General features: G+C 29.8%; 2 long non-coding RNA genes across 2 annotated transcripts; both read right to left on the reverse strand.

Annotated features, from left to right (window-relative positions):
• Positions 1 to 6,185: 6,185 nt before the first annotated feature.
• LOC130670234 (uncharacterized) lies at positions 6,186 to 7,076 on the reverse strand. The gene is made up of 3 exons (XR_008990332.1): positions 6,853 to 7,076; positions 6,584 to 6,777; positions 6,186 to 6,528 (listed from the first exon to the last, which is right to left on the reverse strand). It is a non-coding gene; the product is annotated as an uncharacterized LOC130670234 (long non-coding RNA).
• A 499-nt stretch (positions 7,077 to 7,575) lies between these two features.
• LOC130670254 (uncharacterized) lies at positions 7,576 to 8,202 on the reverse strand. Its single transcript, XR_008990339.1, has 3 exons — positions 8,037 to 8,202; positions 7,768 to 7,892; positions 7,576 to 7,654 (listed from the first exon to the last, which is right to left on the reverse strand). It is a non-coding gene; the product is annotated as an uncharacterized LOC130670254 (long non-coding RNA).
• Between the last annotated feature and the right edge of the window lie 5,314 nt (positions 8,203 to 13,516).

Consider the following 13,516-nt stretch of genomic DNA (forward strand, 5'->3'; position numbering starts at 1 on the left):
ATATTTTCCTTCACACTTTTCCCAGGCTTAGGACTGGCAGTAAAAAGTAATTTTTACTGGCGTGTTTAAAAATATTAAGAACCCAATGTTCTTGTTAGATATTAATATAAAATATATCTCGAAAAAAAAAATCTTTTTAGTGGCCAAGCCGGCCAGTTGTCATTATTTCTTAAAACTACCATGCAATAAACTGACAAAGTTAGATTAATATATAAAAAAATGAGTTACATAAAGAACATGCAAAAAAAAAAAAATAATAAATATGAGTGATGTAAACTTTTACTTTGATTACTTACGAACTCTTGGTTTTTTACTCTGGGATGTATCGACTTCTTGTACCGAGCACCTTTTCCGTTTTGGATCCCGTTTTAGTTCTTCATTTTTTACCTCACTATTGATGGTGCCGCTGGTAGAATATAGTTCCTCCAGCCATTGACTTCTATTCTGGTTTGGAAACTTCCGGACCGTGACCTTTTTCTTCCCTCTGGTATCTAAAACACTAAAATTATATTTTTGATTAACCTGCTGTACAGGCTGATGGTTTACCTCTGTCGATTTCGATTCCGTTAGATATATCGGCTGGCCGTATTGTCTGCAGATATATTTATATATATCAGGAGAATTTCTTTGAATTGATTTCCCAGGAGTTGGTGGTGGTTTTGACGTATCAATATCGTTATCATTGATAAGTCCAGAAACAAACGAATGCGCCGAGTCAACCATATTAACGGAAATTCTTTGAATGAAATAACTACACAATATCAACAAATATTTAAGATTATTGTTTAACACTGCGATGTGCACGCTAACAAGTTTCACGAAGAAATAATAAAAGTGGCCGCATGGTTATACTATAGACCAGTTTCTTTCCCCACCACCATCATTTCAGAATGAGCGCATGCGCCACTAAATGTGCGCATGTGGCAGAGCCACCAAAACCATCATTTAGAGGGTGGGAGAGAAAACGTAGTGGGGACAAAATCTCAAGCTTTCGTCGAGACGACTACGTCAATGCGCGCCCTCATGTAGGTGAACGATGAATTAAAAACCTAAAAGTACGTCAATGCTGATCAAATAAATTAAATTTTTCTTTATTAACTTTGTATTTTACCATAATTTTACTAATTTTAATAAAGGTCTAATATTTTGAAAAAGAGCGATATATAATCGCTTTCGCGCTTGAGGTGTGCTATCGATAATTGAAACTTTTCTTCCTCGTAATTTTGGAAAAGATATAAAGGTTAAATATTAATTGAATTATTATATGACTCGAAAAGATACGCGAGTGCAGGCACACCGTAGTAGCAATGGATAGAGCCAAGCTGTGAAAACCAATTGAGCTCGAGCAGCTAGTGTGAGTCGAACAATAAAGTCGCGCGAAAAAAAGATAAAAAATAAATAGTTATTTAGAAAATATGATATTTGTAAGTTTAAAACGTTAATATTTGATTTTTTCTGAGTTTTCTCCGGTTTTTTATTTAGTATCTAATATAATTTAAAGTCACGAAAAACATTTTTAAAGAATTAAAAAAAAAATTTCGATATACTTGGTGTGCGTGACCAAATTCATTCGAGCAAAATTAATTTTTAAAAAGGATTTTTAAAATTGACTTTTTACATACAAATTAATTTCTAATAAAATTGAAAAATGATTTTTTTTAACTTCCCGCTAAGAAAATCAAAAATTTTCAATAAAAAGGGAAGTTATTGGTTTCGGTCCGATTTTCGAAACCGAGTTTAGACCAGATCTCGACGTTGGGACGTTCTAGGAAGTTATTCTGACTATTTTCAAGATAATGTCCGAGTGTAAGTATGTGTGTACGTACGTATGTATGTATGTGAATATTCTGTAACTTTTGAAGGGATGAACCGATTTAGATCTCCAAGGTAGCATTCGGCGCGGCTGTTAATTCCTACAAGCTATAAAAATTAAGCTCAATCGGTAGGCTGCATTCGGAGATATTAAAAAAATAAGTTTATTTTCATTTTTTTTTTAAATTTCTCAAAAACGGCTCGATAAATCAATTCCAAAACTTCCGTCGATCGCCACGTTCATTGTCTCAATCGGTCAATTCATTTAAGAGATATCGTTAGAGAAAAATGGTAAAAATCGTTTTTTTTTTTTTTCGAAAACAGCCGCATAAAAGTTTTTTCGAGCTCGAAGAGGTCCACAGCAGCAGAAAATTTAGGGGCTGGCTCGCAGAGTCAACCGATAGACAGATTTTTTTAAATGTAGACACAGATACTTACACATTCAAAAAAAACCTGAAAAATATTTTTAAGTTCCCCAGTTGATAAATACTTAAATTCGTGTAAATTTTTTCAAAACTCATCAACTAAATTAAAATTTTTCGATTATCTAATCAAAAACTCTTAAAACCAGTGTACATAAAAGTTTGATAATGAATATCTTTTAAACGCTTTATTTAATCGCCAAAACATAGGATACCATTTTTATAGAGTAGTTAAATTCCTACAAAATGTTTTAACAAAATTTTTCTGTACAATCAATTGATGATAAGGTATGAATTTTTTTCTATTGGACTGAGAAAGAAATAAAAAAACAGCGATGTGGAGGATCTTCCGATTAAAATTAAGAGCTCATATTTGGTAAAAAATTTTTTGAGGTGTCTAGCAACCCATTTTTGACGGTACCTGTAAAAAAAAAAAATTTAATTTCTTTGACCCACCCTAGTATACATGATTATAGATGTGGACATATAACCATACACAACCATGTCACAAATTTATATGTTCATTTGGATTTCTTATATTTCATTAATTTGATTATCAAGCAATCAAATTTATAGATATTTTCACTTAATTACACTTGTCGATAAAATAATGACTGCTTTACGACGTCTTTTTGGAGGCGTCTTTAAAAAGTCTTATAATGACTTCTTAAATGTGTCATTTTTAAGAAATCTTAATTGAGAGTTCTTGAAGAGTCCATAAAAAAGACGTCAGTTTTTTGACGACGAAATGTATTCTGCTTCAAATTTCTTTATGAAGTCAAAATTAAGAGCTCCTTAAAGACGTCATGGTAAATTCATGCTAAAGTCTTATTCGCGAAGTCAGAAATAAAAACTCTTTTTAAAGACGTCTTATTGTTGGCTAGGTGGCTCATTTGACATCTTGAGAGCTTCTTAAAGACTTCTTTAAGATGTTGATGAGACGTCTTAATCATAAATAGGAATTCATTCAGAATTCATCAAAACGTCATTTTGCTATCTGGAGAATTTCAAAAGATTGTTCTAGAAGGATTATCTTATTAGGTATATTGTCTAAATACACCTAGACATCGGGATAGTGAAGTTTACATATTGTCTATACAAATCAGGTTATTCCGAGTTGAGCGCGACACCCAAAATTTACCTGAGCCATGTCTGACGTGAGCGCCGGATCATAATCCCCTTGCCCGACTTGAGCACAGGGTCGTAATCTACTCGCCCGACTTTAGCGCAATCAGTAAATCTATATCCGATTGATATTGTTTCACAAAGTCACAAACCGTCGGATGACAGACATCAACTATACCATGAAAGAGCATTTTATATTATGTCGAAATATTCCCATCTTAAAAATTTGTTATAAATTCAAAACATAAGATTTGATGTTTAATTCTTAATACCCGAATCGATTATTTGTTAAATTGTTATAATTTTATGAGAAGTGATTTCTAGTAACTATAAATTTATTTCAATATTAAAGCTCTGGACCAAACTGAATGGTAAATGAATTGAAACCCGCGTTACTCTAAACGCACCCGCTCAAAAAAAGAAAAAGGAAAAGCTAATGTTAAATTCGATTGAAGTTTATAGTTATAGAGTATCCATATCTTTAAATTTCAAATTGAATGCAACATTTTTTATATAAAATAAAAACAAATTTTCTAATTTTTTACCCAACTATGGTAAATGGCCCCATACCGGAATGACGAAGGATATACGACTGATTATTGACTTTTTATAAATAATCAAATAGATTATAAACCAAAATAATTTATCACATAAGATAAAACAGGCTTTTACCTATTCAAAAATAATCAAATTAGTTCAATTTTCCTAAACTTAATATAGAAAAAAATTTTTTTTTTATGACATCTCAAAGACCTAATAGTGGAACGCTGAAATAGCTTTGTCCCAATTACCGGAATAGTGTATAAAATGAGTTGGTTTTTGCACAGACATGCATTTATTCATAGTGAAAATATTAAAAATTAATGATTGAGCAAAGCGAGGTAACGGTTACCATATATCATGGTAATGGTTACCATAATATTATGGTTACGATTACTATAATAAATGGTAACCATTAGCATAATATTATGGTAACATTAACCATATTATAATGGGAACGATTACCATAATATTATCATAATTCTTTCACATGTGATATGGGAACTGTTACCATAACCCGAGTAAAAATGAAATTATTATTTTTACGAAAAAATTATAAATTTTTATAAATTTTTGTCACCACCGCCGTTTAGCGGACTATTCCGCCGCACGCTAAAAATATATTCTGCCAGCACCGCCGCACCGCCGCTGCACGACCGTCGCACCAATGCCTAAGCATAACCCCGATTTCACAAAAAAATGGCATTTATATGCCAAAATATCTTATGATTAATTAATTAATTTACCCGGTTTATGGTGAGAGAAATTTAATTGTCCGGTAAAAGTGAATTATATAAGGCCATATATTAAAATTTTCAATATATACATAACCATGTATAGAAATTTCAATTAAATTAAAAAAAAAGACTTACTCAATTTTAGTAGTTTTTTTTTTCTTTGATAATGCGGAAATCAATCAGATTTGTGATGAAATGAATTTCTAACCCAGTAGAAATTTTTAATTTAGGGAAAAAACGCTATAAATATCAACCAAACGCACACGATTTAGTAGGATTCGAACCCGGGACCTTACGCACGAAAGACCGACGCTTTAACGACTAGGCTACGCTACCGACAGTGACCACTAAGTTTACTTGTGCTATATGAGATTGAAAAGAATATACTACTTTTAAATCACTAATCAAAAATAATTTACAACAAAATATCACAGCTAGTGGTGCAGCGGTGGTGCGGCGGTCGATTAAAATTTATAATTTTTTCGTAAAAATAATAATTTTATTTTTACTCGGGTTGTCACGGCGGTGGTGCGGCGGTAGTGCAGCGGAATTCTGTTTTTACTCGAGAATGATGGGGATTGTTCCCATACTTATGGGAACTTTTACCAGATAGTATGGGCCTATATCCTACACGGAAAATGAATTAAAATGCAAATAACTACCAAGTTATGCGAAAATTGAAAAAACTTTATCAGTGATAATTTATAGAAAGAAAAATTACCTACAACAAAAGTCATGACATTTTCTGATAAGTCCGAAAGTTTTGCTGAATTGCCAAAAAACTCCAGAAAATTTACTGTAATTTTGACTTCAAACTCCAATCACTTTTGAACAGATCGATTTATCGAAAAATGATAAGAGACTTTTTTTGTAAAGCGTTTGATTCCCTATACGAATATCCATCATGAACTTATCTATATAATGAGCCATTGCCGAGGTATAAAATTCCAAACTGCAAATTTATTTTTGCCCCATGTTATTTGAATGGGAACTAGAAAATTGCGATGAGACACCTGTTAATATTAATATTTAAGCTCTAATTTTAACAGGCAGCTTATTGTATTTTCCTGCAAGTATAGAAGCTGTTACTGCGTTAAAAAAAAAGTTGCCCTGAAATGCCACACCCAAATGTATACGCCATCTGGAGGTAAGTTTTTGTAGAATTTCGTGCATATCTTTTAGGAAGAAGATTTTAAATTTATTAATAGATTACTGTCACTTTCTCCTTTTTTTTATATATTAATTGAAAAAAAATTAAATTTTTAATATAAATAATATAATTAGTAAATACTAAATATTAGATGATTATTTATATTTAAAATTTTGTTGACGATACAGTGAAAAAACAAACAAAGTATGGCGGCATGCAATAATTTAAACTACATACGAAAATAATGTTCGTTTTGAAAAAAAAATAAGTAGTTCTTATTTTATTACTTTTTTATAAAGTTTATTTACAAATAAATAAATCAATTACAGAATAAATAAAATATATACAAGCAATACTTTTTTTCTTAATTATTAAGCTTATAATTACATAGGAGGAGCGCATGATCCATCGGGCAGAACATCTTCTCCTGGTCCACATGTATTATCTTTAGGATCAGGAATATCATCAATATGACCGACGGACATCAGTGCAACAACTTTTTGCTCAGAGAAATCGTTTTCTTTAGCTTTTGATTCATTTGTATATTCCTCGATAAGCTTAGCGAAAATTTCATCGTGAAGCAAGTCATTTTCTTCACTTTTCTTCGATTCATTATCATTATTCTTTTCAATCACATATGAATTTCCGGGCAAGATAATAAAACTAATATACATGAATGTCGAACATAAAATCAATAATTTCATATCCATATTTTTTAAATAAAATTTTTCGAATCTTATGACTGGAATGAAAATAAAAATTATTATATATAATCAGAATTATTTAGATTTACTCACTTTTAGTATTGTATATAAAACCGAATAATTTTCGAAGTTTTTGGTTTTTTCAGTTGTATCAAACTGTAAGACAGAGTTTGGAGTTATGATTTGAATTTCATTTTACTGACCGTTAAATACTATTTTTTTTGTTTACTTCATCCCTAAATTACGTCATCATAACATTGTTTTGACGTACAAAAGTTGATTGTGAGCTAAAAAAAAACAATAATATAAAATTTGTATCGAAGCTATCAGCGATGATTCACAAATAAAAGTGGGTGTGTTACCGTAAAATTGAATAATAATACCCGTAGGCAAGAAGATAAAACGTGGACGTTATCAACAGCCAACAGGTCAAATGACCTGTCGTCAATTTTTAGTCTAAAAACAATATTGTTTACTATTAGTTCTTACTAGTATCCTATTTTTATCTACGTCAATTTTGTTATATTTTGGTTTTGTTATTTAATAGAGATTTAATGATACTATTTTTTATGCGTAATTGATAATCATTTCTAATTATAACTTCTTTTATAAAAACAAAATATTTACTAAAAAAAATATTATTCTTAGATCATTAGTATGACGTCAAATTATATAGGAATTTCTGCGTAAAAAAAATCATTAAAAAAGTCAAATGAAAACATTGTTTACTATCGAAAAATCGGTGAATGTTGAATAATAATTGTCACTTTTAATAATTTCAAAATAATATATAAATTATATTCAACTTTTGTTTTCATTTCGTAATGAAAAATTTTTATTGGGCCCAAAAATCTTTTTCTGCACTGATGGAAGGATTTTTTTGTATTTAAAAAGATTTGTTAATATTTAATAAATAATTTATTAGAGGATAGGTCCTTAACAAATGTTTATTAACAGTTAATAAATCATTTATTAGCAGCGATTTTTTTGTGCTAACCAAATATTTATTACTATTTAACAAATGATTTATTAACATATAAAAAATGATTTATTAATATTTAATAAATCATTTATTAGTATTTACACACTGGATTATTAATATTTAAAAAATTCCTCTTATTATTTTTAGAAAAGTTTTACATTAATCTTCTCGTGATGGGAAATCTGTAAATAAAATAAAATTATTTATCAATAATAAAATTATTTGAAATAATTTTTTGAGAATAATGAATTGAATTTAAAAAAATTAATAGTTGTAAAATAAAAAAGAAACCTACATATTCATTATATTTTTTATTTAAACGAAGTCGTAAACAAACACTAGGGATTATTTCTTTTTGGGTCTCTTCTCGAGTTTTAGTAAGGAATTCACCAAGGATTTCAAAGTCAGTTATATGGTTTACTAGAGTGGGAATACAAAAGTAAATTCATAAATTTAGTGTTAATTTTAGAAACGGAATATAAAAAATAAAATAGGATGACAAGACAATGAATAGGTTAAGTACTGATGCTACTGAATATACCTTATATATAACTGTCAACTTACCACAAAAAATCGAGTGTAACTCACTTAAATCCCACGATTGTAGCAAAGCTTCCATTTTATTAATTGTTTTCCACAAAGTATAAAATAATAAGCAACTTATCGTATGAAAATCATGTATTTGCATATATATTTTTTTACAACTACGCGTTAAGTATAGCCATCTATCAACACCGACCACCAACAAAATATTTTTTAACTATTAACAAATCTTATTTGGTGGAAATAAATATTTTTTTCAATATATTAAAGCTTCTTAATAGTTATAAAAATTTTGTTCTCATAAAAAATAGATTTTTTTATTACTAACGACTATTGTTAATAGTAAAAAAATATTTTTTCCACCCAAAAAAATATCTGAAAAAGATTTTAATAAATTGATTTATTAAATACAAACAAATCCTTCTATCAGTGTGTGTTTGTCTAAAATTTTGTTTATCGATATACCGGTCCAATTTATTAGTAGGGGAGGGTGGGGCATAGCGGCCCCCCTGGGGCAGAGCGGCCCCCTGAAATTTTGATCAAAAAAAAAATTTTTTTTTTTTCGTCTAATTACTATAAATCCGATATGTTTGCGCATTTTTAGCCCTACGCATGACATTTGGGGCAAAATGGACAAGCTCAAAATTTTGAAAAAGTGATTTTTTCATATTTTTATCGTCAAATTAAAAAAAAAATTGTATAATTCCACATTTCTAGCCCTACGCATAACACCTGGGGCAAAACGGACCAGCCGAAACTTTCGAAAAAATTATTTTTTCATATTTTTCAGCCGTTTCTCTATGTAAGAGGCAAATTTGGTCACTAAAAATTTATAAAAATTAAATTTTTTTTTTTAGTTGATAAATTTTTGAAATAAAGTAAAACTATAGAATTGATTTTTTTTTTTATTAAATAACAATTAGTAATTAAGGTAATCGAGAGTGAACGATTTATTACACTTTAAAAAATTTTTTTCGAGTAATATAAAACAAAAAATAGTTGTCAAGAGAAAGAAATACATTCTCAATGATGAAAACAATTTAAAAAAAAAAAAAAAGAAAAAAAAAATTTTTTTATCACTTTTTGGAGGGGGGGCGCTCTGCCCCACAAAAAAAAAATTTTTTTTTCAGAATTTTGGCAAAGTGTCCATAAATTTGTTCGAAATAGGACAAAAGTAAAGTGATCTTATGGTTGAAAGCCACAAAAAATAATAATTGGCTTAGGGGGGCCGCTCTGCCCCACCCTCCCCTATACAGTTAAATCAATTTGAAATTATGATTTTCCGCGAAATCCAATCATAATTTTTTGGTTTCAAAAGGTAAATTTCTTTCGGATGACGCGATGACGAGCAGTTAAATCCCTACAAAATTTTTTCGAAACATTTTTCTGTACAATCAATTAATGATGAGGTATGAATTTTTTTCTATTGGACAGAGATCGAAGGATCATCCGATCAAAATTAAGAGCTCATATTTAGTGAGAATTTTTTTTCAAGTGACCAGCAACCCATTTTTTCGTGGCACGTGTGAAAAACAATATATTCGATTTTTTTGACCCACCCTAGTATACATGATTATAGATGTGGACATATACCCATACACGAACATGTCAAAAATTCATATGTTCTTTTGGATTTCTTACATTTCATTAATTTGATTAGTAAGCAATCAAATTTATAGATATTTTCACTTAATTACACTTGTCGATAAAATAATGACTGCTTTACGACGTCTTTTTGGAGGCGTCTTTAAAAAGTCTTATAATGACTTTTTAAATGTGTCATTCTTAAGAAATCGTAATTGAGAGTTCTTGAAAAGTCCATAAAAAAGACGTCAGTTTTTTGACGACGAAATGTATTCTGCTTCAAATTTCTTTATGAAGTCAAAATTAAGAGCTCCTTAAAGACGACAAGGTTAATTCATACTAAAGTCTTATTTGCGAAGTCAGAAAAAAAAACTCTTTTTAAAGACGTCTTATTGTTCGCTAGGTGGCTTATTTGACATCTTGAGAGCTTCTTTAAAACTTCTTTAAGATGTTGATGAGACGTATTAATCATAAATAGGCATTCATTCAGAACTCATCAAGACGTCATTTTGCTATTTGGGGAATTTCAACAGATTGTTCGAGAATAATTATCTTATTAGGTATTTACTCGAAATATTATCTGTTTTTTTATCTACTATATTGTCTTAATGCACCTAGACATCGGGATAGTAAAGTTTACATATTGTCTATACAAATCAGGTTATTCCATCAAGTTGAGTGCAAGACCCAAAATTTACCTGAGCTATGTCCGACGTAAGCGCCGGATCATAATCCCCTTGCCCGACTTGAGCACAGGGTCGTAATCTCCTCGCCCGACTTTAGCGCAATCAGTAAATCTATATCTGATTGATATTGTTTCACAAAATCACAAACCGTCGGATGACAGACATCAACTATACCATGAAACAGCATTTTATATAATGTCGAAATATTCCCATCTTAAAAACATGTTATAAATTCAAAACATAAGATTTGATGTTTAATTCTCAATACCTAAATCGATTATTTGTTAGATAGTTATGATTTTTATGAGAAGTCATACATAGTAGCTATAAATTTATTTGAATATTAAAGCTCTGGAACAAACTGAATGTTAAATGAATTGAAATCCGCGTTACTCTGAAAGCACCCGCTCAAAAAAAAAAAAAAGAAAAAGCTAATGCTGAATTCGATTAAAGTTTGTAGTTATGTAATATCCATGTCTTTAAATTTCAAATTGAATACAGAATTTTTTATATAAAATAAAAACAAAGTTTCTAATTTTTTACACAACTAAGGTAAATGTTCCCATATCCCTAGTAGCAATGGAATTGGGCAAGATTCTTTGGCAAGACACTTGGAGAAGCACTTTGTAAAGAATTGTACAATTCTCGATCAAGACACTTGATCAAGAATCTTTATCCAGACTGGCTGCAGACTTGGGCCAGTCTGTGACCAGATTCTTGACCCAGAGTTTTGACATAGACTTGCGCGAGAAACGCAAAAGACGACGAGCGCGCACCTATTTCCCTCCTTTCTACTTGAATGTAAAAAGTATAGTATTGCAGTGGTTCTCATTTATAGTTGAGTCAACAAGTTTAAAAATGTTATTTTTCTAAATTACGCATTGAGTTTGTAGTAATGCCTAGAAAAATGGATTTTCAGAATTTTCTAGCACTTAAAAAATTTCGGAAGTTTTTGAATAGATTAAGATGAATAATTAAAATTATAAAAAATGGGAATAGAATTCCGAAAGTTGTGACAAATAGAAAATTGCTTCTTCTTTAATAATCGTTTTTTAATTTTACGCTTCCTCTATTAATTTTTGAGTTATTGCTAATAATCAGAGTCTCTCGTTTTTTCTATTTGATTTTGACTTATAAAAATTGCTATTTTTATTTGTAAAAAAAAATGTCTTGTCAAATTTAATGACGAATTCAATAAGCTGTCACTCGCATTTTTAAAAAAACTAGATTCATTTTCTACAGAGAACTCATTTCTCGACCACAGTATTAAAAATGAAACTAATGTAGAATGAGAACCTCTATATAGGATAGTCCCAAAGTTTAGCAATAGACAGCTCCAGATTTTTGGTCAAATTCTTGACAAATTCTGACTACAGTCTGGCTCAAGTCTTGACCAATAATCTTGGTCAAGAATCTGGACCAATTCTTCTACAATTCTTGATCGAAAATCTTTTTAAAGTATCTTGATCCAGGCTGGTACAAGGCTTTGACAAAATTGTTACTAGGGTACTGGAACGACGAAGGGTATACGACTGTTTTTGACGTTTCATGAATAGTCAAATCGATTATAAACCAAAATAATTTATTACATAAGATAAAACAGGCTTTTACCTATTCAAAAAGAATCAAATCAGTTTAATTTTCCTAAACTTAATATAAAAAATATTTTTTTTCTATGACATCCCAAAGACCTAATACCGGAACGCTGAATTAGCCTTGTCCCAACACCGGAATAGTATACAAAATGAGTTGGTTTTTGCATTTAAAATGCATTTAAAATTTGTAAATGATTAAATATATAATTAAAAATAAATATTTTTTGAACTGAAGAATAGAAACAAAATAACTCATTTGAGGTAATACCATAAAAATGATAAAAAATATAATAAATTAAACACAAAAATTTGTTTTTCATGATTTAAATCAGAGTTCATCTATATTCAATGCTTTTTTTTATCACAATCATATTTACTGCATTAAATATTAGGTCTCCAGTAATAATTAATATTGCACTTGATTTAGCCAGTCAATAAAACTCACCGTTAAAGTCTACCGATAACATTATTATGATTGACTGTTCCAGTACTGGGCTCGGGTTCATTTTGGTGTACCAATAGACGAACAGTAAAACTAATGTAATAATACTATTTATATCATATTGCTGATATGTTTACTTATATTTTATGTCATTCACAATGCATATACAAAAAAAAAAATTATTGAAAAGTAATTTCATGCATTTTCTATAAGCTTAAGATCATTAATTGCTTTTTTAGCAAATCCATTAAAAGACAAGGAAAAGTCATCCGACATTTAACATTTCTTTTTTTCATATTTCGGTTATATTCTGAAATCTATTTTGAATCCTATTCTGTAATTAAAAGATTAACGTTTTGCATAAAGTAAGTTTTATTTAATTTTATCGCGTACGAGTTAAAATATAATAAAATAATTAACAAATCGTTGGGACGTTTACTGCAGTTCAATTGAAGAGTTACGGTGGTAATATTATTAATTTGTTTGATGTTGTTTGATATATTTTCCTTCACACTTCTTCCAGGCTTAGGACTGGCAGTAAAAAGTAATTTTTACTGGCGTGTTTAAAAATATTAAGAACCCAATGTTCTTGCTAGATGTTAATATAAAATATATCTCGATAAACAAGATATTTTTAGTGGCCAAGCCGGCCAGTTGTCATTATTTCTTAAACCTAACATGCAATAAACTGAAAAAGTTACATTAATGAATAAAAATTAAATTAGTTATAGAACATGCAAAAAAAAACTAATAAATATGAATGATGTAAATTTTTACTTTGATAAATTATGGATTTTTTGTTTCTTACTCTGGGATGTATCGACTTCTTGTACCGAGCACCTTTTCCGTTTTGGATCCCGTTTGAGTTCTTCATTTTTTACCTCACTATTGATGGTGCCGCTGGTAGAATATAGTTCCTCCAGCCATTGACTTCTATTCTGGTTTGGAAACTTCCGGACCGTGACCTTTTTCTTCCCTCTTGTATCTAAAACACTAAAATTATATTTTTGATTAACCTGCTGTACCGGCTGATGGTTTACCTTTGTCGATTTCGATTCCGTTAGATATATCGGCTGGCCGTATTTTCTGCAGATATATTTATATATATCAGGAGAATTCCGTTGAATTGATTTCCCAGGAGTTGGTGGTGGTTTTGACGTATCAATATCTTTATCATTGATAAGTCCAGAAACA

This window comes from Microplitis mediator, chromosome 6, assembly GCF_029852145.1.
Source record: "Microplitis mediator isolate UGA2020A chromosome 6, iyMicMedi2.1, whole genome shotgun sequence".
NCBI classification, from domain to species: domain Eukaryota; kingdom Metazoa; phylum Arthropoda; class Insecta; order Hymenoptera; family Braconidae; genus Microplitis; species Microplitis mediator.